The sequence below is a fragment of the Micropterus dolomieu genome, linkage group LG10 (genome assembly GCF_021292245.1).
Source record: "Micropterus dolomieu isolate WLL.071019.BEF.003 ecotype Adirondacks linkage group LG10, ASM2129224v1, whole genome shotgun sequence".
Lineage (NCBI taxonomy): Eukaryota > Metazoa > Chordata > Actinopteri > Centrarchiformes > Centrarchidae > Micropterus > Micropterus dolomieu.
Window position 1 is genome coordinate 4198697 of NC_060159.1, and position 20419 is coordinate 4219115.

Consider the following 20419-nt stretch of genomic DNA (forward strand, 5'->3'; position numbering starts at 1 on the left):
AAATTATTTAAAAAAATAATCCCAGAGGGACATGAAGCTATAGCATATGACAGTCACAGAAATGTCATAAAGTCTCTCAGGATTTGTTCTGGTCAAGCAAGGTTGTGTCTGATGAATTCCAGGAAAATAATCGCAAGGTTAATCTGCATTTTTGAGCCTTTTATCTCACATTTTTTATATGTGAGATAAAAGCTCTCCTCTGATGTGGGTATGGAAAGGGTAAACATCTGTCTGCAATGATCACATCTGCAAGGCCCCACATGGACACATTTGTAGATCAGTGAACAGTACAACAGAGCACAGTTGGCCCAGGTTTCCTCTGCAGTGACAGATGGTGTAGTGATTGTGTTATGTGCTCGGCAACCTGCCCCTTTCCCCAACCACCACACACACAAAGCTCTCATCCTCCAGGGTCTAGTACACTGCTGTTTAGATAGTAAACATCAATATTCCAGCTATTTGCTGATTATTTCCACATTTTAGCTTGAGTGCTCTTGATAATCTCATGGCTGGGACTGATGTTGTGTATGACTATGTGCTGGCTCAAAAGACACAGGCAATGATATAATTGCAATATAAACATTGTATAATATTGTACTATTTGGCTTTTTTGACAAAACCCACATACTGTTTAATCCGAGAGTTTGGCATCAGACCTAGCATTTCTCTGTTGGCCCTTAAATAAGCAGTGATAGGGAGACAACGGTGGTTTGAATTCAGTTTTGCCCAGGTTCCATGCAACTGTTGGTAATCCAAAACTGGACTTGGTGTTTTGTTGTAAAATATTTCCCCCACTAGCAGTGGACCCTAAGAATGGCAATGTTGAACTGTTGGTGCAACGCTTTTGTACACAGCTATATGTGTCAACAACCAGGGACCAGATTTGTATGAAATTTGGTATTTGTTGTCCCTAGAAAATCAATCAATACATTTGTAATTGTAGAAATTATAAATCTAGTTTTATGAACTAGAACTAGGTACTCTGGTGGATTGCTTACTTTGGATTGTGAGTGAGTCACTGGCCCAAGTTAAGGAGCTCAATTATGGTCGGATTCAAGAATGAGAATAAGATGGAATGTGTGTTTCAGATTCAGTCAGATGGTGTAGGGTCAGAAGAAGATATAATCTATATAATTAAAGGGGTTGAAGTTAGTCTTTCACAGATTGTCTGGGCAAAGTTGGGAACCTAGTGGAGTTTTCAGTAGAACCACTACGCCTTAGCTTTTAAAGTATTGAGGTCGTTCAGGCATCTGATCAAGATGTCTCTTGCAAGTACGCCAGCACGTCCAATTGGTAGGTGACCTTGGACTACCTCACCATCAGTGTAAGTTATTCACCATTTGTTCCAATAAACGCCTCTTATTTTACCGGCTCCGCTTGAGTGTTTGCATCTGGGTTCAAAACCTCTATTTCCCATGTTTGTGCATGGCAGAATGTAACAACCTCAGGATCCCCCAGAAAGACATGGAGGATGTTGCTGGAAAGAAGGATGCTGCCACCGTGACCTGGACCTGGATAAATGGATGAATAGTTGGATGAATACAGGTAAAGCCTGTATCTATTGATTTTAACCTCTCATCTTTGCAGATTCACACAATATTTGCATGACGTGCTCTCAGTAAACCAGCCAAACAATGAGCTAACAAATATACCCCCGACACTCAGAGCAGAAACAATGGGGCCGGTTGAGCTTCTGTCATTGATCCCATTGACACAAGAAACGGGGCCACAGTATTGAGAGTCAGTGACATATGGAAGGTAAGTCTTCCACACTAATGATTGGTAAAATTCATTGAACCTTTAAGTGAGTGCGAAGCTTGTATAAATGGAACTTTAATGATGTTCATGGCAAAAGTTCCACTTGTGTGCCAGAATCCAAATCTAACTAGCTTGTTGACATTCAATTTATTGAGTACATTCATGCTCCTCAAAAGACTAACTGCCTCCCTTCACAGGCTTTTATATTTTAGACAGACTTTCAGAATAAAATTAAATCGATTGTTTGGTTTTTGCAGCCTCTAGGGGTTGCTCCTGGGGCTTTAGACTTTTTGTTTGTGAATTTGTATTTGCCCTTCAAGGATCCGTCTTCTTAAAACAGGACTGTGCACCTCTAAATCTAACATTACATCTATTACAGTGGAGGGTGTAAATAGTAAAAATTAGTATGAAGACTGAAAGTGTCAGGGTTGAATAATGAATTGTTCCTCTCCAAACAGCTCACTGTGCTTCAGTGCTTTTTATGTTGTTTTCAATGAATGGCAGCATCACTGTGAATTGGTTTAATTAGTTGCAAACGTCCTGCCTCATGCTGGAATTGTAGCATTAATTCTTTTCCGAATATTGTGTACTTGGACTGAGTACAATCTTTATGCATAATGAAAACAAACTTGAATAGAGACACAAATTCAGGGATATTAACAACTGGAGTGTATGTGTTTCTCCATTAGAGAAACAGGGAAGCATACAGGGGAGAGGACATCACGATGGGCCATAACTCCCAAGCCCTCCAAACCAATCCTTCTGTGGTCAGATTTATATACTGTTTGTATTTGTTTTCACATAGATTGGATATTTTCAATTAACATCAAAAGCTGCTTTGTGTTTAATGTATTCAGTTTTCACATTGTATATACTTTAATTATAAATGCCAATAAATATAAATTTAAGAGTGGTTGTGTTCCCCACCTGAAGGGTCCGTTTGAACAACTTAATGATGTGGTATTCAGAAGTATGCCATCATGTGAAAATGTGACATGCTGATGGCACTGAAAGAAAAGTAGAATTCATCCTCCTGAAAAGAATGAAAGTACAGAATTTCTGTAATATCTGAAGTCGGAAACAATGTTTTAGTGATGGGATTTCAAAGGTCACAAAACATGGAAGATAGATATATGTGGGCAAACAATGGAGCACCGATCAGAATCACAGTCAGAATTTGCCCTTGTCAGAGTCACTGAAATCCTCATGCTGCCCATTTTTCCTTCTTCTAACACATCAATTTTCAGGATAAAATGTTCACTTGTTGCCTAACATCCCCCCCCCCCCCTCCCCCGACAGGTGCCATGATAACGAGATAATCAATGTTATTCACTTCACCTGTCAATGGTCATAATGTTGTGGCTGATATGATGTGTTTATGAAGGGGGGATTCATTCTCCAGCATAATCTATGTTGGTGCTCAGAGATATTTCGGAGTCTTATCTGTCTACTCTGTGTAAGCATTTGCTATAAATGGTTAATTTCCTTGACAGAGAAAGGTGGAAGTGTCATGAACAGAGAAAGGTGGAAAGGCGTTTATGTCCAGGAGTAGCACTGCTACAACAGGAAGCTAATCTCTGTGTTTGAAGGCATGGGGTGTGCAGAACTCTACCTTTCAAAGGCACTATCACTGTTAAAAACTCTCTCTACTGTTACATCTTCTATGTCATCTGCTGAGTTGTATACTTTTTATTTTCCTTTGTTATTTTTTAGACCTTACATTTCCCTCTGTAATATATTGCAGTATGTTATTTAATGAATGCATTTTTATTTTAAATTGAGCTGGCATGATGTTTTTCTCTTTGTTATGTACTTACATGAGAAACCTGGTTGGCATTGGTTACTGTGAGTAAAGAAGCCTCTCCTCTAGCTAAGGGGCTCTCAAATCTTTCCATGCCTTTCTTATGTTTAATTCTGTTTGATAGCACTATTTAACCACATTTTCATCAGGGAAAGGCAGTGCTCTGCATTGTTCGTACCTGTTTTGATGTTAAATAAAACTGAAATTGAGTCATTCTATTTTTCCATAATAGCACTGATAATAATAGTAAGGCTGGCCTTATTCACCTGTCACTCTTTCTTAACATTACTGTTAACTGCTAGATTGGCCTGACAAAACAGCAGACCAATCCTTCCTCCGGCACCATAAAAAGGGCCCCATTGTTTGGTTACAAATGGATCATTTTTGGATATTTAGATCATGATATACAGTATGGAAACCATATGTGATTGTGGACAGATGCAGCAATTTGTTCCCATTTATCCACAAGGGCATCACTGAGGTACATTGATTCTGTATGATAAGGTCTGACTATTATTTCAGTTCTTCCCAGGGCTCTGTGCAAGGCAGTCTTCCTCATACTCTTGAGACAAAGGTGAAAGAACACTATTGTCTAACTACTCCTCTCCTCTTATACAGACTGACAGGTAACTCGTGGGTTGGACAGTTTTGGCAATTGTCATCCTGCATCATCAGGACCCACGGGGGAAATAAAATCTGTTGACTGACAGGAGTTTATGCTTCTGATGTGTACATTTATATTATTTGGTGTTACATAGAGCTCACAAAAGAAATAATAACTTACTGCAAGCATTACTAGTATTATTAGACTGTAAACTGGAATCATTGATACAAACCGTACTATGCAAGGTTTACTTGTGAACCACACCAGGGTTTGTTTTAATAAGACCAAACAAGTTAGGTGTGACACGCACACTTCATCATGTTAGCTGAGCTTTATTTTTATTTAAGGGAGAACTACAATTTATTAAAATGTATACTTTACATTCATTTCTCAGGCCATCAATTATCTTAGTTAAGATAACTTTGTACTAGCCACAGTAATTGCTGTGATCATGGATATCAAAACCAATGTCCAGGTTTCTGATTCTGGGTGTATCAGTGAAATTTAAATTGGCAGACTGGGATCCTGCTCGCAAGAACCGATGATCTGCAAGTGAGTCAAGATGAACATTGATGGACTGATCAATGATTGAGCTAAACAGTCAAGACAAACTATTGCTATGCCTCACCAGATCTCAGTGTGACAGATCCTATTTACCAAGTCTTGGAGATGCCAATGCTAAGCTGCCTGCACTCTATTTATTTCTGCCTCATATAAAGATGTATTAGTTAGTTCAGTGCATAATTTCTAGGTTCAGTTGCAAAGTTACAAGGTAGATTTATTTTGTCACAATTCAACAGGTTGTAGAATGAAATTGAGTTTGTAACTCCCTTCTGCTTCGTAGCAGATGTACAGTGGTGTGAAAATGTATTTGCCCCCTACCTGATTTCTTTTTTTTGTCACACTGAAATGTTTCAGATCATCAAAGAAACTTAAATATTAGACAAAGATAACAAAAGCAAATGCAGTTTTTAAATGAATGTTTTTGTTATTATGCGGGGGAAAAATCTAAACCGACATGGCCCTGTGTGAAAAAGTGACTGCCCCCTAAACCTAATAAGTCGGTCAGACACCCCTCACCAATACACCATGCTTCCATATATAACGTGTACCTACTGTAATATTCCCCCAAACCAGCTGAGTGGTATGTGCTGTGGATCATTGTACTCACTCACACTCATTAACTGACTCCATGGTGATCAGAAGTGGCCATGGAGTACACAACTCATACTAGCCTACAGTAGCCTACAAGTCATTTTCACAGCAGCGTGCACCAGATTGGGGTCATGAGAAATTTAAAAATAAATAAATTAAGGACAAATTAAGGACATTTTGCATTGATAAAAGGGCACTTTGGGCATCAAAGGGCAGGTGCTGAAGCACCCAGCGCACCCCCCTCTGTACATGTCTGATGTCATATTTAACTGACGTTGCTTTAAAATGACGGCACCAAGGCATGTACATTTAATTTCGTTAAATGCCTGTCTCCTCTCTCATTGCGTCTCCTCCTCGATCCTCCACTTGCATCTCGGAGGCAAGGAGGTTCAAACCAAGAAATGAGAAAGGCCTAATGAACTCCCCTAATCCATGTGGTACACGATTTTAGATTCCTGGGTACAGCAGGGAACAATTTAAGTGAGACACACAACAAATAGGAATGCCGGGCTGCTGTAGTTAAGTCAAATAGCTATGATATGGCGATACCTTCCAACATTTAGCCGCCAAACAGAAAATCTACCTCCATTTGGCACTTGGTGGTTGTTAATTTCCAGCCCTGATCATAACCAAACCACAGAAGATGTCAGTACACTGCATGTGATACATACATTACACTAGATTTGTTTTGTTCACTTTTAGAAGGTCCACTAAAGCCTGCGCTCTGACAACAACAAACTATTTGTTTTCCAAAGTAAACCTTGCATAGTGCATCTGAAAATAATTTGTCTGCTCATGGCATGCAGAGGGGTTGGGGGCTGGGGGTGGCAGAAATACATTCCCAGATGTACTTGAAATGACAAGACCAATCACATTTGTATTCAGGCTGGCAGACACAGGAGAGGACTGTGCTGGCAAATCTGTAGTAGTATGGGTGCACACATCTGTGTCCAACAGTGGAACAGGAAACATTTGCTGTTGTTGTCGAATATGAAGTATATAATATGAAATCCACAATTTTAAAGAAATGACACTCTCACAACATGATTGACAGCAGAAGATGAAAACAACTTGTGCTATTTTTCTCAAGTATGGCAAACAACTTCATGGTTGGTAAGACTGTATCAATCCTTTATATTCCTGAGATGTGGAATGATGATTTCAGATAATGTATGAAGCTTTGAAATTGAACTTGTTGCTTTCCAGTGTACTTATTCTGTGACATTTCCATTTTTATCAGCAAAAAGAAATGTATTCTTAGAACAATATTGGTTAATGAGAGTTCATCCATTAGTCATCAGAGACCTGCACTGGAGAACTCTGAAGAGGACGTGAAACAGCCATCAGGAGTATGTGACAGCTGATGGAGCTTTATGTTTGTCGTCGGAGGTACAGTATAGACAGAGGGGGTGTAATTACAGTGAATATTTGATTTAAACAGAGAGGCGGTAGTGGAGTGACAGCTCTAACACAATAATTGATGTGATGTTTGGGTGTAAGAAAGACTGTTTCACATGGCGGGTTGCTCAGAACGAAGCAGATGTTTCTCTTGTGTCTCAGTGACTTTTTGACTGAGTGGTCTGCACTGAAATAATTTTTTTCCACATTGCCGAGATGAATTTGGCTCGATATATATTCATAGATGTGAAAATGTATTTTGAACTAGGCTTGAAGGCTGGTATTTTGTGTGTTTCATTTCCAACATTCCCTTTTTGCAGGTAAAATTATTTCACCCAGGATTTTTAACATGTGTGTGTGCCTGTGTGGTCATGTACTGGCTATGTACTGAAGCCAAGAGACATTTTTCAGACCTCTCATAACATTTCCATACAACTGTTCCTAAAATCAACCAAGCAACCATTCTAACCAACCTCAAAATGCCGCTGGTTGGAATTTGTTTTGAGTAAGTGAAGGGCAGAATAAATCTGTAATCAAACACTATGCATGTGGTTCAACAAGTGGCCAAATTACACATCATCCCGTGTTGTCTCCTCTTTCTCCTCCCGTGTTGTCTCCTCCTTTTCATCCATATGCACGGTGCGAGAGGAGAGGGAGAGATGCTCTTTGAGATTACTGTGAGCAGCATGCATGGGAATAAATTAGCCTACAATATAATAGACTAGTGGTCGGCAACAGGCGGCCCGTGGGCCAAAGCTGGCCCTCCATCAATAATATCTGGCCTGTGGCCTGAGCAAAAAACCCAAACATTATTGCGGCTGGTGCTGAAACAGATCTCAATCATGACAGCAAAAGTTACTCACATAATCATATCCTCTTAAGTGGTTGTGCCTATAAAATAAAAGCACGAACGTCTTTGCAAAAATACTTTAGGTCGTGTTTAATTCAGAGCTTTTACTTTGAAAAGTTCTGAAGGAAATTCAAGAGTGTCTCTGGCTTGCTTGACACACCTCTGAAAAAGCCGTCAGAAAAGGTGAGATCGGATTCCCCCGAATGAGAAACGCAGGAACTTCCTCAGCCTGGAGATGCTAGGGAAATGAAAATAAGCGTCCATGGGTTGATGTGGACCAATCGCCAGGATGTACGCACTGCTGCACATGCTAAATTGTAAACATGTAAAACGATCTCTTCATAATCAGTTGGTTGAAAAGTGAGAAAAATAATACTAGAAGCAAGTGGGGATTGAACACACAACCTGTGCACTGCTGTCTGAGCTTAACAGGCACACAGTAAATGATGGATTATAAATGATAAATTGACTACGTTCTGGCCCGCCATCTAATGACTTGAAAAAATTTGGCCCGATGCCAGACTTGTTTGCCGACCCCTGTAATAGACATTAGTGTATTTCTCACTTTCTCCCTGATGGTCTGAACAACTTTCTAGATTTGTTGCTAGTCGAGGGTGGTGATGGTGCAGTGGATAAGACACATGCCTTTGGTGTGAGAGACTCGGGTTCAATTCCCACAGTGACCCATCCCTGAGCAAGACACTTAACCCCTAATTGCTCCAGAGGTGTGCGACCTCTGACATGTATAGGGTTCGGTCAGAAAACACATCCGTCTGCCTGTTGAACTTTTTATCTGTCTCTACGTTCTTTTTATCAGCCCCGTGAGTTTCCAAAATTTTTCGTAACAACAGTGTACATCCACCCAAAGGCAAATGCAGCCTGTGCAAAAACTGCAGTCATTCTCACCTGATCTCTCAACTTCATATAGGGTGATTTTAACAGGTCTCCCTTAAAAAATCTCCTGTCCAACCAGACCTGGGTCAGACCTGTGTTATGATGAAATTAGGTGATGCATGAATTATTATTATGAGCAATGGTGGAGAAGAAATATCAAATTTGAATAATTTGAGAAAGATAATTTGAGAGTCAAGTCATGGCATTAAATAACATGATATAATAGCATCAGGTCGGACTACAGACCACAAGAAAAACTAAGTTCCCCACCCCCTCTTCTCCCCCGCAACCTCCGATGCTGATAAGCAGCGCACTGGCTGTAACCAGGCTGTAACTCAGGACAGACTGGGCCTCTTTCGGACTTGTGCGTTTGGTTTGAAAAGCCGTTTCACAGATATTTCCTGAGCTGACTGGTGGCTGTGTGTGTGATGCAGGTGCCAATCGCCACAATACGCTTACCTTACTACACGTGTCTTTCTGTTGTGCATTTTTCCTGTCTGTCAAAGCGACGGATGGCCCAACAATTTCACCCACCACCACCACCACCAAGTTACCCGTGGGTGCTACTTTCATTCTCTGTGTGAGACTAAAGTTTCTGTAGTGTCAGCTTCTGTCGTGCTTAAAGCCGTAGTACAACAACAAGTCAAGGTACAGCGTAATATGCAAAGTTGATGCTTTGTCTGCAGACTGGTTTGCTCTTGCGTGTCATGTGACCAGAGCGTATTCGCAGACTTCGCAATTAGAAAACCTCGTTTTATCACATCGCGATAATATCGCAAATGCAATTAAGGGTTCAGCCCTCATGGAGACAGACTACATTAGTCACATGTTGAGTTAAACCAGGGGCAGACTGGGGCAAAAAATGACCTGGGAATTTGTCTGTGATAAGCCCACTCTCAGACAAAGCATTTGTTGGGGGGTGAGTGAGTAAGCATTCTTGAGAATGCAAGATGTACAGTGCATCACAAAAGGAGCTATTAAAATAGATTTTCAAAACTTTAAAAACCTATCTAGCTCTCCTCAAATAAAGTAATCACCTCAGCTGAGCCCTTGTACTTATTTGGTGTTTTGGTGCACTCTAAAATGATCTTATGTCCGTTTTTCTTTTCTCTGTCATATTATCTGGCCAACAAAACAAAGCACTAGTTGTTTACAGTGTTTCTCAGTCGCTTTGGTACAATTCTTGAATCATCCTTAATATTTGCAAAACAGTAAGTGCATTTCTCGAACAGCACAACACAATGGTTTACCTGCAAAAGCCCGTAACTTGCTCAAAATCCTTAGTCTCTCTCAAAAGTAAATATTTAGGTCAGTGAACATGTCAGTGCCATCAGAATGACAAGTCCTTGTGTCACTGTTTACAAACAAGATGGAAAAAATGTTTAGCCATGGTGTCAATATTGCAGCGTACTCTATAAGTATTTTCTAATGTATACTTTGGCCAAGGTTTTGTTGACAATGAAATGAAAATACACATGACTGCACATTTTCTGTATGGCATATATCAAATTATCTTCAGACAGTTGTACATAATCATTTGCATGAATGTCTCAAAACTTGTAACTTGTGCACATCAAAAAAGCAAATTCGCTTTTTTGATGTGCACAAGTGACAAGATGAAGTGGAGGCTAAACAAGTAGTTTCGAGAATTTAAATTCTGATGAGAAATGTACCAAAGTGACTTGTCGAGGAGAGGATCCTGTTACAGGTTTTCTCGATTGCTTCAAAACTTTAACTAGGCTTTTGGGCTAAAATTTGGACAAAACCATAGCATCATTTATTAAAAACGACACCCATTTCTCTATTTCAATCAAGACAGCAAAGGTTGAGCTAAATTAGCACACAACTGCCCAGTTGGAAACACAAAGTGTCATAACTGATCACAACAATCAGAAGCTTCAATAGATAGATTAAAGGGCCAGGGTCAGTTCATACAGTTTTGGAACAATGGATGCAGAGAGAGATATGAAGAAAGAGGTCGAGGGCACTGGATGGGAGGAGGAGGTGGAAGAGGCGAAGGCAAAGGAAGAGGAGGAGGTGGAGGAGGAGTAGGGAGAGGAGGAAGAGTTGGAAGAGGACTTACATCACAGAGTGCCTCTGCAAAAGTGGGAAAGATCTGGACTGGAAAAGAGGTTATACGTGTTGAGGTATCTAGTCTGGCTGACTGTAAAATAGTCCCGTCTGGCTGTATTTTAGCTGCAAAGGTAATAATGACACTGTCTGTGATGTCTGTGAAAAGACAATTAAATATTTTGGCAACACCATAAACTTCGCTAAACATCTGAGATTAAGTCTGTCACAATAATAGGATGATGATATGAAGCAGCAGTTCTGAGCAGGATATTTTGATTATAATTAAAGAATATGACAGTAGTTTGATGTCTTGTCATTATACAGCAAATATATGGAATTAGTAAGGCTACAGCCTACTCTTTATTTCCTCATAAATACAGAAACAGGATGGGGGAGGTCACATAAAATAAAAAAAGTATTGGTATTGGAATCGGTATCGGCAATACCAGCCTGGGTATTACTTGGTAGTGGATTAAGTGGTATCGCCCATCACTAGTATCTAGAAAATATGAAGAAATGAGGGAGATGCAGGGACCAACTGTGCCAATCCCAGTGCCTGGATAATACAGCCCACTAGATCAGTGAAAACAAGGGGTGGAAACCAGGATGCAAAGGCACTCCAAAAACCAAGTGCAGGAAATGTGACGTCCACCTCTGTTTCACAGGCACCAACAACTGCTTATTGGAGTTTTCAATATTCTGGACAAAAAAATATTCCCCAAAAAAACTTTTTTTTGAAAGTCTCAACAACATTAACTTACACAATCATTGGAAGAGTTTTAGTTAATCTGATTTAATGATTGAGAGAGGATATGGCTTAAAGTGAGCCATACCTCATAGTAAGGTGAGCGCACACTATTTTGACACAGGTAAAATGGGCCAAAAAAGAGACAAAAAATGCCTTTCAAAAGGATACAAAACAATTGAAATAGCCAAATTGTTAAAGCGGGATCACCACATAATTAAACGCTTTATCTGTGACAGACAAAACGGTAGCTAAAAACAAATCTCTAGGGTTTCCAGAGAATGGTATGAAAAAGAGAAAATATCCAGTGAGTGGCAGTTGTGTGGACAAGAATGCCTTGTTGATGTCAGAGGTCAGAGGACAACGGGCAAACTGGTGCGAGATGACAGAAAGGCAACAGTAACTCAAATAACCACTCATTACAACCAAGGTGTGCAGAATACAATCTCTGAACACACAACACGTCCAACCTTGAAGCAGATGGGTTTTAGTACCAACTGAGCATTGTTTAAACACGACAGCCTACCTGAGTGTTGTTGCTGACCATGTCCATCCCTTTCTGATCACAGTGTACCATCTTCTGATGGCCACTTCCAACAGGATAAAGCACCATGTCAAAAAGCTCAAACCATCTCAAACTGGTTTCTTGAACATAACAATCAGGTCACTGCACTCCAATGGCCTCCACAGTCACCAAATCTCAATCCAATAGAGCACCTTTGGGATGTGATGCATCCTGTATGTGCAGATGACAAATCTGCAGCAACTGCGTGATGCTATCATGTCAATATGGACCAAAGTCTATGAGGAATGTTTCATCCTTGTTAAAAGTATGCCACGAAGAAGTGACACATTGAGCGTATACTGATGAATTAGTTGATTTGAATCTTGTGAGGAGCTTCTGCACCTGTGATTTCCTGGCTAAAACAATTTCTCCTGGCCATATTCACAGTTTTATGGAATAGAAACTGCTTTGTTCAGCAGGAGATCAGCAGGAGATCAGCTCTGTCTCAGCACACGTATTCCCAGCTATATGAAAAGCTAATAGCTTTTTTATGATGAGTATGCCCTAAGATAGATTAATTCATAAAACATTTAAAACTATTGTTAATAAAATGTTATTCGTATAACATACTGCCAGCATTGACTTCAGATTTATTCTGCCACAGAAAAACTCAAACTGAACACGTGTTTGATCTCTCCTCAGACTGGCAGTGAGTCATCTGAACCCTCATTCCCAGGTGGGCAATACAGCCAGATGGTATGCTGCTAAAAAGCATTGCCAGTGGAGCTGCAGCTGAAGAGAAACATGCAACAATATGAGCCAAAATATTGTGCTGTAAGGGGTGGCAAGATGGGTGTGCTGATTTTTGCCTAGGGAGGCCATGGCCACCACAGGCCACCCCTGGCCCTGCAATTGTTGCTCACTGAAGAAGAGACACAAGCTGAAGCATCAAAAATGGGAAACAAATACTTAAAAACTGACTTTTCAAAGGTTTTATGGACTGTTGATATGAGGGCGACTCTTGATTCAAAGATGGATGGGCCAGTGGCTGAATCACTCAAGGGCATTAGGCAGACTACAGAATAAAAGAGGACAGAGTGAAACCAGAATAAAACTAGTCATAACAAAAGAGGTGAGAGATTTTAATAAAAATACCAAAACATAAACACTGTCAGTAGCATTGTGTTTTTGCTTTGCGTGACTGATAACACCCAATAAAGCTGGGCATACTCTGCACAACTTTAGAAATCTTGTTGTTTTATTCCAACTCACACTGCAAGAGTAAATTGTCTGTGACATAAAGCCGGAGCTCATGATGTAGGTGCTCACACTGTACGGTCCGATGGTCAGCCACAACCTGAGTTCTCATGCAGGACATGTATAAAACAGTCTGTTGGCCCCTGCAGACCATTCAGACCATAACAGTTGACAATAGACAAAGATTTCTTAGAATGCTCTGAGGGAGGTAGAAGTTTGTTTTTTAGCAATAATGCTAACAGGAAAGAAACGTTCTGCCCTGATCAGCTGTGTGCTGACACGTCTAAAAAAAGAGGCGCTGGTGTATATTGACCAGGGGGCTGGGAAGATGTGGACAGCATGGCATGTTAATTTTGCAGAGAGATTTGGAGGTACAGATTGTAAACTTGATCGCCAGTGTAGTGTTGCCATGGCACTTTCAGACGCAGTTCAAAACTTTACGCAGGTGCTGTGAGAAAAAAAAGGCACTGATCTTGGGGAGTCCACTCTTGGTTCTGCTTTAACTGTGCAACAGACTGAAGAGGGCCAACCAAAAAAATGTCCAAAATTCATCCGACCATCAGACGGCCATACAGGAGCAGTTGAGCGCTCCTCCCTGCCCCCTGTACACTGCACGGCAGATGACGCTTGACGAAGCGATAATTCGGCCCAACTCTAAAATGAGTCGTGCAGCTCTAAAATTGGACCAGAAAGGGGCTGAAATTGTACAGTGTACAGCTTAAGGAAGCCAAATGTCAGTTTTTGCATCATTGTTTTCGCCTGTCTGCAATCAAACGCTACCCCAGAGATTTTTAACACAACGGGGTCAGCAGTGTTTTTAAACTTCTCTGTTTTAAGTCTTCGGATTTGCCGTTGTAGTCTGAACGGGAGGTGCAAATGTATGGTGGTGATGGGGCAGTGGATAAGACACATGTCGAGACCCAAGTTTGATTCCCCACACATCCACCAATGTGTCCCTGAGCAAGACACTTGACCCCTAAGTTGCCAAAGAGGCCTGTATGTGACGTAATGTAATGTCATGGTGGTCTGTGAGAACACACAGCGGGTAATCTTACCTATGACCTTTTAATCTGTATGCCAAGAACAGCTTCTATCACTGCAGATAACTGACAGGAGATAACCAGTGGCTGTTTGCACTGTTTATTGCCCAGTAGTTATTATCTGGGCCTGTAGTCACAGTTTTGATTTTAGTGTTTAGTCTTGTCACCCCAGAAATTACTTCTTCAGTACACATGTTGTATCCATTAGTCAGGCCCACTACTGGAGCAGCCTCCTCTTTGATACAGAGTTATGACATCATGCCTGTTTCTGTAGATTTCACCATCTTTGCAGTTTTTTTCTGTTGCTATGGTACTATTCACTCAAGCTTGTGGTAATATTCCACCACTCTTAATACAAAGAACACAACAGATGATGAATATCAATATATCAGTTTTATTTACATAGCACACTTAAAGCAACCAAGGTTGGCCAAGGTGCTTCACAGGTTAAAATACAACAAGACACTACTTACACAGTAAAAGTACAGCAATAAAACATTAGAATATACAGTATACGATATATAGTGATATTAAAATTGCCAGGAATAATAACAGACTTAATTCGAAGGAAATGCCAAAGAAAGAAGAGATGTGTTTTTAACAGTAATTTAAAACGTTTGAGAGTTGAGGCAGTTCTGATATGGACTGACAGGTTGTTCCACAGGTTAGGGGCAGCTACACTAAAGGCTCGATCGCGTCTGCTTCTGGGTACAACCAGGAGGAGGAGACTGGCGGATCTCAGCACTCTAGCTGGAGTGTGAACATGAAGAAGCTAAGTACAATGGAGCCAATCCATTGAGGCATTTAAAAGTAAGATTTTAAAATCAATCCTGTAATGAACAGGAAGCCAGTGGAGGGAGCGCAACACAGGTGTGATGTGGTCCCTCTTCTTTCCTACCAGGAGGCAGGCAGCAGCATTTTGGACTAACTGCAGACGCTGAATAGATGACTTGTCTAAGCCCACATATAAGGAGTTGCAATAGTCAAGGCGGGAAGTTATAAAGGCATTAATCACCTGCAGCTATAGTTCTCAAGTGGAAAAAGCAGGATCTAACAGTGGTGGTAATCTGTTTATTGAGCGGTTATTTGATGTTAAAGGACCGAGAGAATCTAGCAGTTCAGGGTGTCCAAACACTACGATCTCTGTCTTGTCTCCGTTTAGGTTGAGGAAGTTTAGGTTCATCCACGTTTTGATGTACTTCATACAGTCAAGCAGGGGCTGCAGTGAGCCCTTTGCTTTTACATTCAGGGGCGAATAAATTACAATAAACAGTGGAAAGAGACCTCATATCTCAAAAATGGAGGCCAGGGGCAGCATATACAAAGAAAATAAGATGGGGCTTAAGACAGAACCTTGAGGGACACTACAAGTAAATGGGGCTGTCTCAGAGGAATAATCACAGAGGTGGACAGAGAAACGCCTATCTGTTAGATAGGATTGAAACCACCTAAGTGCAGTACCTTTGATTCCCACACAATTTTCCAACCGTGATAAGAGGATTAAATGGTCAACAGTGTCAAAGGCAGCAGTGAGGTCTGAGAGCACTTGGACGGCAGAGACTCCTGAGTCAACAGTTAAAAAGTGACGTTTCAGTGCTGTGACGGGGTTTGAACTTTTCATAAACATTATTATTAATTAAAAATGTTTGCAGCTGGGTAAAAACTACTTTCTCCAGGACTTTTGATAAGAAAGACAGTTTAGAGATTTTCCCTTTTTAGCAGGGGCTGTACAACAGCATGTTTAAAGTGGACAGAACATAATCAGAGACAAGACAGGTTTTTATCACTGACAAAATACATAGTCCAATGGTATCAAAGACTTCTCTAATCAGATGAGAGGGAATGCTGTCTGAGGGACAATTTGTGGGCCGAAGATGATGGACCACCTCAGATAGGGATGAGATTGATATGGGCTAAAATTGATCTAGGACCGCAAGGCACATAAGATCTTGATGTTGTAAATAGTTGGCTACTGGCTATAAACAGTAAGCAACGTCTAAAATCATCTTCGCAAATAAGGAATTGTAAAGTACCCTGAAACACTGAACTTTGTACGTTTTGCTAGTTTCTTTCTTACTCTGTAATAAAAATGTACATGCTACATGCCCGGTACTGCAACTTGTGTGTGATAACCCACCCAGAATCCCTTGCTAAAGAACTGACTACATTCAACACTCGATTTGATAATCGGGATTTCTCAGCTTAATGCAATAACAGGTTGAGAGCTCTTCCCTTCGTCCCCCTCTACATAGGAGGAGGTATGGTGCCACCTAAGTCGATGTAAGCTAAGCAAGGCTCCTGGGCCTGCCAGCATCCTAGCAGGTGAGCAAAAGACCTGCGCCCTGGAACTCTCACTCTTCTGTGAATCCTACCACACTGCCACACCACCCTCTTCTCACCCTCCAGCCTCTGGAAAACTGCTTCCATGATCCCTGTACCGAAAATCACACAGCTCACAGAACTCACATCCATAATAATGAAGCTGTTGCTCAACATTGTCCTGTCAACTGGATCCCCTCCAAGGCAAATAATGGGTAGTGGCGGCTCCTGCCAAATCTCTCAGGGGGGGCAATTGTTGCGATGATGGCTAAGGTGACCAGTTCAATGGTCTTAGTCTGCTACAAGACAAGGATTTTTCCTTAGGCTAAATACTGTATAGTATTTGTGAACAGCTACATCCTGAAGTTCATTGTCAATATCTACAATGAATGAACAGTCCACAGTTAAGATCAACAGATCTTTAGACCTTTGGATGTAAAGGAAACTACTTTAGCAATAATGATAAAAAAAAGAATAACTCTCACAATCATCTGATTTAGCTGTAACAAACCTTTTATTTAGGAACAACAAATCCAGAATAAAGTGCAGTGGCACTGGGCTGATGATGTGCAATGAATAAAATTATTTACAGTTAATCTTGCATTGCAGCTAAGGGACCCGTCTCAAGTAATAGGCTACAGTTATGTAATAATGTCACATATGCTGTATATGAAGGTGGATCAAACATAGCTAATCTTAAATGTTTAATGGGGTACAGAGGAGCACAGTATTTATTTTCATTCTTTAAGTTACACACATTACACAAGACTAATAAGGTAAGCAGAGAGTAGTAAAAAATCCACTTGTTATCCTGTAGATACACAGTATTATTAGGGGAGTGGGCTGTATTAAAGTATCCACTGTTCTCCTGTACTCTATAATCACACAGTAACAATGAGCTATGTGCTGTTCTCCCATTCTCACTCTGTATTTACACAAACATCAAGGTGTGTAAGGGGAAATACAAAAGATATATTCTATTATTTTTGGTTTATTTTCTGTGTTGCTTTCCTACTCCTTCTTTTTACCCAGTGGTGGCCACATCATGCTACCTCCTCTTTCTTCTTCGGTTTCTGGCAATAAAAGAAAAAACAACACATCAAATAATTGTTAATGGTTAAGTGCAGCTAACTTTAAATTGACTCCACCACACTTAAAACATGGCTTAATAATGACCACATTTAACATAAGCATTAAATTCGGGTTAATAATAACTATCAAGATTATTAGCTTAGCCTATGGCATTTTACGGAGCATAAATTAGCCTAGTGGCTAGCAGACTTTTCCTCTCCTCATAGCTTAACAAATTACATGTATTATTTATACTGTGTCTTACTCACCGCTGGTAAAGTCGCTGCATCTCTCGACACAACACCATGGTCCAATTTTCAACTTGAACGTACATTTTCTACAGCAGCTGGTCGTAGTGAGAGCAACAAGCTGGAGGTCTGCCGAGTCGTTTTCAGGTGGCAGAAGCGTAGCTCTGCTGCTGTGCGCATGACATAAACACGTAAGTGCGAGCCCTCCCAGAACCCATAGAGATTGCATTGCAGCGGCCGCAGCTCAAAAAAAAAAACTGCCTTTACATGAAAGTCTATGAGAGAAATCTGGCCGATTTACAACCAGACTGAAATCGTGGGACTCCACTGAACACGACTTGACGCTGATTGGACAGCGATATTCAGAGACATACTGTCTGACAAAAACAGTCAAAACAGTGTGGTAGAAAGTGTGAGAAAAATCCCCTGCCTTTTCCCCGGCTTGGCGGTGCGTCGCCCGGTCGCCCTAATGAACAAGCCGCCCCCGATAATGGGTCTCCTCACACCTATCCTAACAGAACTTATAATTAAGGCCGCTGCACGGATTGCAACCTCAACAGCAAAGGACATCACACACTCAATCAACGTCTTACCCAACTGGGTGCATGGGGGCTCGCTTTGGGAAAAGCCTGATCCTCTCAGCCATATCCACCCTAAATAAAAGGCCTCGATGAACTGGCCTGATAGTGTATATCAGGATAAAGCTCTCTTAAACTCCAGTCAGGCAGCACCTTTGGGTGTCTACCTTCAGGTAGCGATCATCTATTACATAGTAAAAGGCAAAATGGAACTGTAGTAATTTGAGAAAGGTCATTGGCTTTAGTGGTGTGTTTGTGTCAGGTCCCAGCAGATGCAGAGCTACACCGGAGCTACAGACATCGTACTGCAGTCAAAAGAGTAATTAATGAGCCACATTAACAGTGGTGAAGTCACTGCTCTAACACCTCAGGGGCCAAGTATTTGACTGCGCACAGGAGATCGATTCCGTTTAGATTAAAGGTTGGACTAATAACATTAGAGGCTGCACTGATGACTCTTACAGTACAGGAGTAGGTATGAAAGACGATTGTGTCTCCACAGTTGCTCTTTATTGGACAGACATAAATCATTTCATGGCAGAAATTATTATCCATGTTCGTCTTCTGTGACGAAAACAGGAGTGTGGACCTGGTCGCCTCTGGTTGGTGTTAGATCACAAACACTGCTGGGGAGAGTTTGACTAAACACGCTGATATAGTGTAAGAGAAAGTGTGAGAGAAAGACAAAATTAAAGCTAAAATCCTAATTATTTTGGTCAGTTGAGATTACAGTCACACATCATTATGACATTTTATAACACGTTTTATAATGCTAATATTTGAAATAGAAAAGTACTTTTACTGTCAAACTGAGCGTCACAAATTTGTGCTTCAGAAAGTGCACTAAGTATTTTGAGGCTGCTGTTGCACCCCAAAGTGAGACAAATGGCAAAGTAGTAGGAACCTTTCCAAGAAACACCACAGAACCTCCAGAAATCCGGATGTATGGGCAAAACTTCAAAGGAGCTGGCAATTTTGGCCAGCAAGACAAATGCTGTGTAATGGCTGATGTGGTGCCAAGGAACATGGAAAGCTGAGTGTGGACTGGGGGGCTGGACTCGTAGGGATGTAGGTGACTATGGACAGAGAAAATTCAGAGACCACAGATTGATCATTGAAAAATGTTGAGAACCAGCTCATAGTCCTTGGTAAGCAAACCTAGATAACTTGAGTAACTTGTGTGAAAGTCTAAGCAAAAGGAACAATCGTGAATATGAGAGAAAAGAGGTTATACAGTTATTTACGATTATATAGGTATGCACGGGTGATTGATTTAAAGAGACAAATCTGATTGAATTAGCGAGGCACAGGTGAGTTGATTAGTTAGAGAGAGAGGCGTGATCTCATTCCTGAACCTTAGGTGTAATGACTTTTTATATCAGAGTAGAGGAAATGTGTGGTTTTTTAAAAAAAAAACCCACACATGGGTCTGAATCCCTGCTTTACCTTCTCCCTGCTTGACGTAACATGACAAATTGAGAGAGAGCAGCAACACTGGCAGCAGAATGATGGATTATCAATTAACCAGCAGCAGCTGTGGAATATGGTAATGTCCAAAGATTGAATGCAAAGGCATAGAAACTGGTTTCAAAAAGGATTAATTTATATAATTTAAAGTCACATTACAAAAATCATGTAAATCCTATTTTAACCTCGAGCAGAATCAAAACATTCTGTAGTCAACGGTGCAGTAAGATACATTTTTAATAGCTGGGAATCAAATCCCAAAAAGTTATTGTAATTTTTTTAAGGGAAATTATTACTAAAATATTTTCTCTTGTGGTGATCACACTCAGATCTGTGTGATTTAGATATATTGACACTAGGCTAGGATGGTTGTCACGCAAAATAATCAGGAATCATCATCTTGAGACAATGAATATCCCAACTGAATTTTAGAGCATTCTGGCAATTAGTTGTTTGATTTTGTAACTCTGGACGAACGTGTTGGAGAGAACAGACCACACAAACCTTACCTGAACAGGAACTTCCATGCTGATTTTGGCCAATTAAATAATTTCCTTCAGTACCACAAGAAGCTGGTGAGCTATGTCTGTGACATGGATCTGCAGAATACTTCCCATTTGTCTCCTCTGACACAGAATCCAGCCTACTTAAATAAC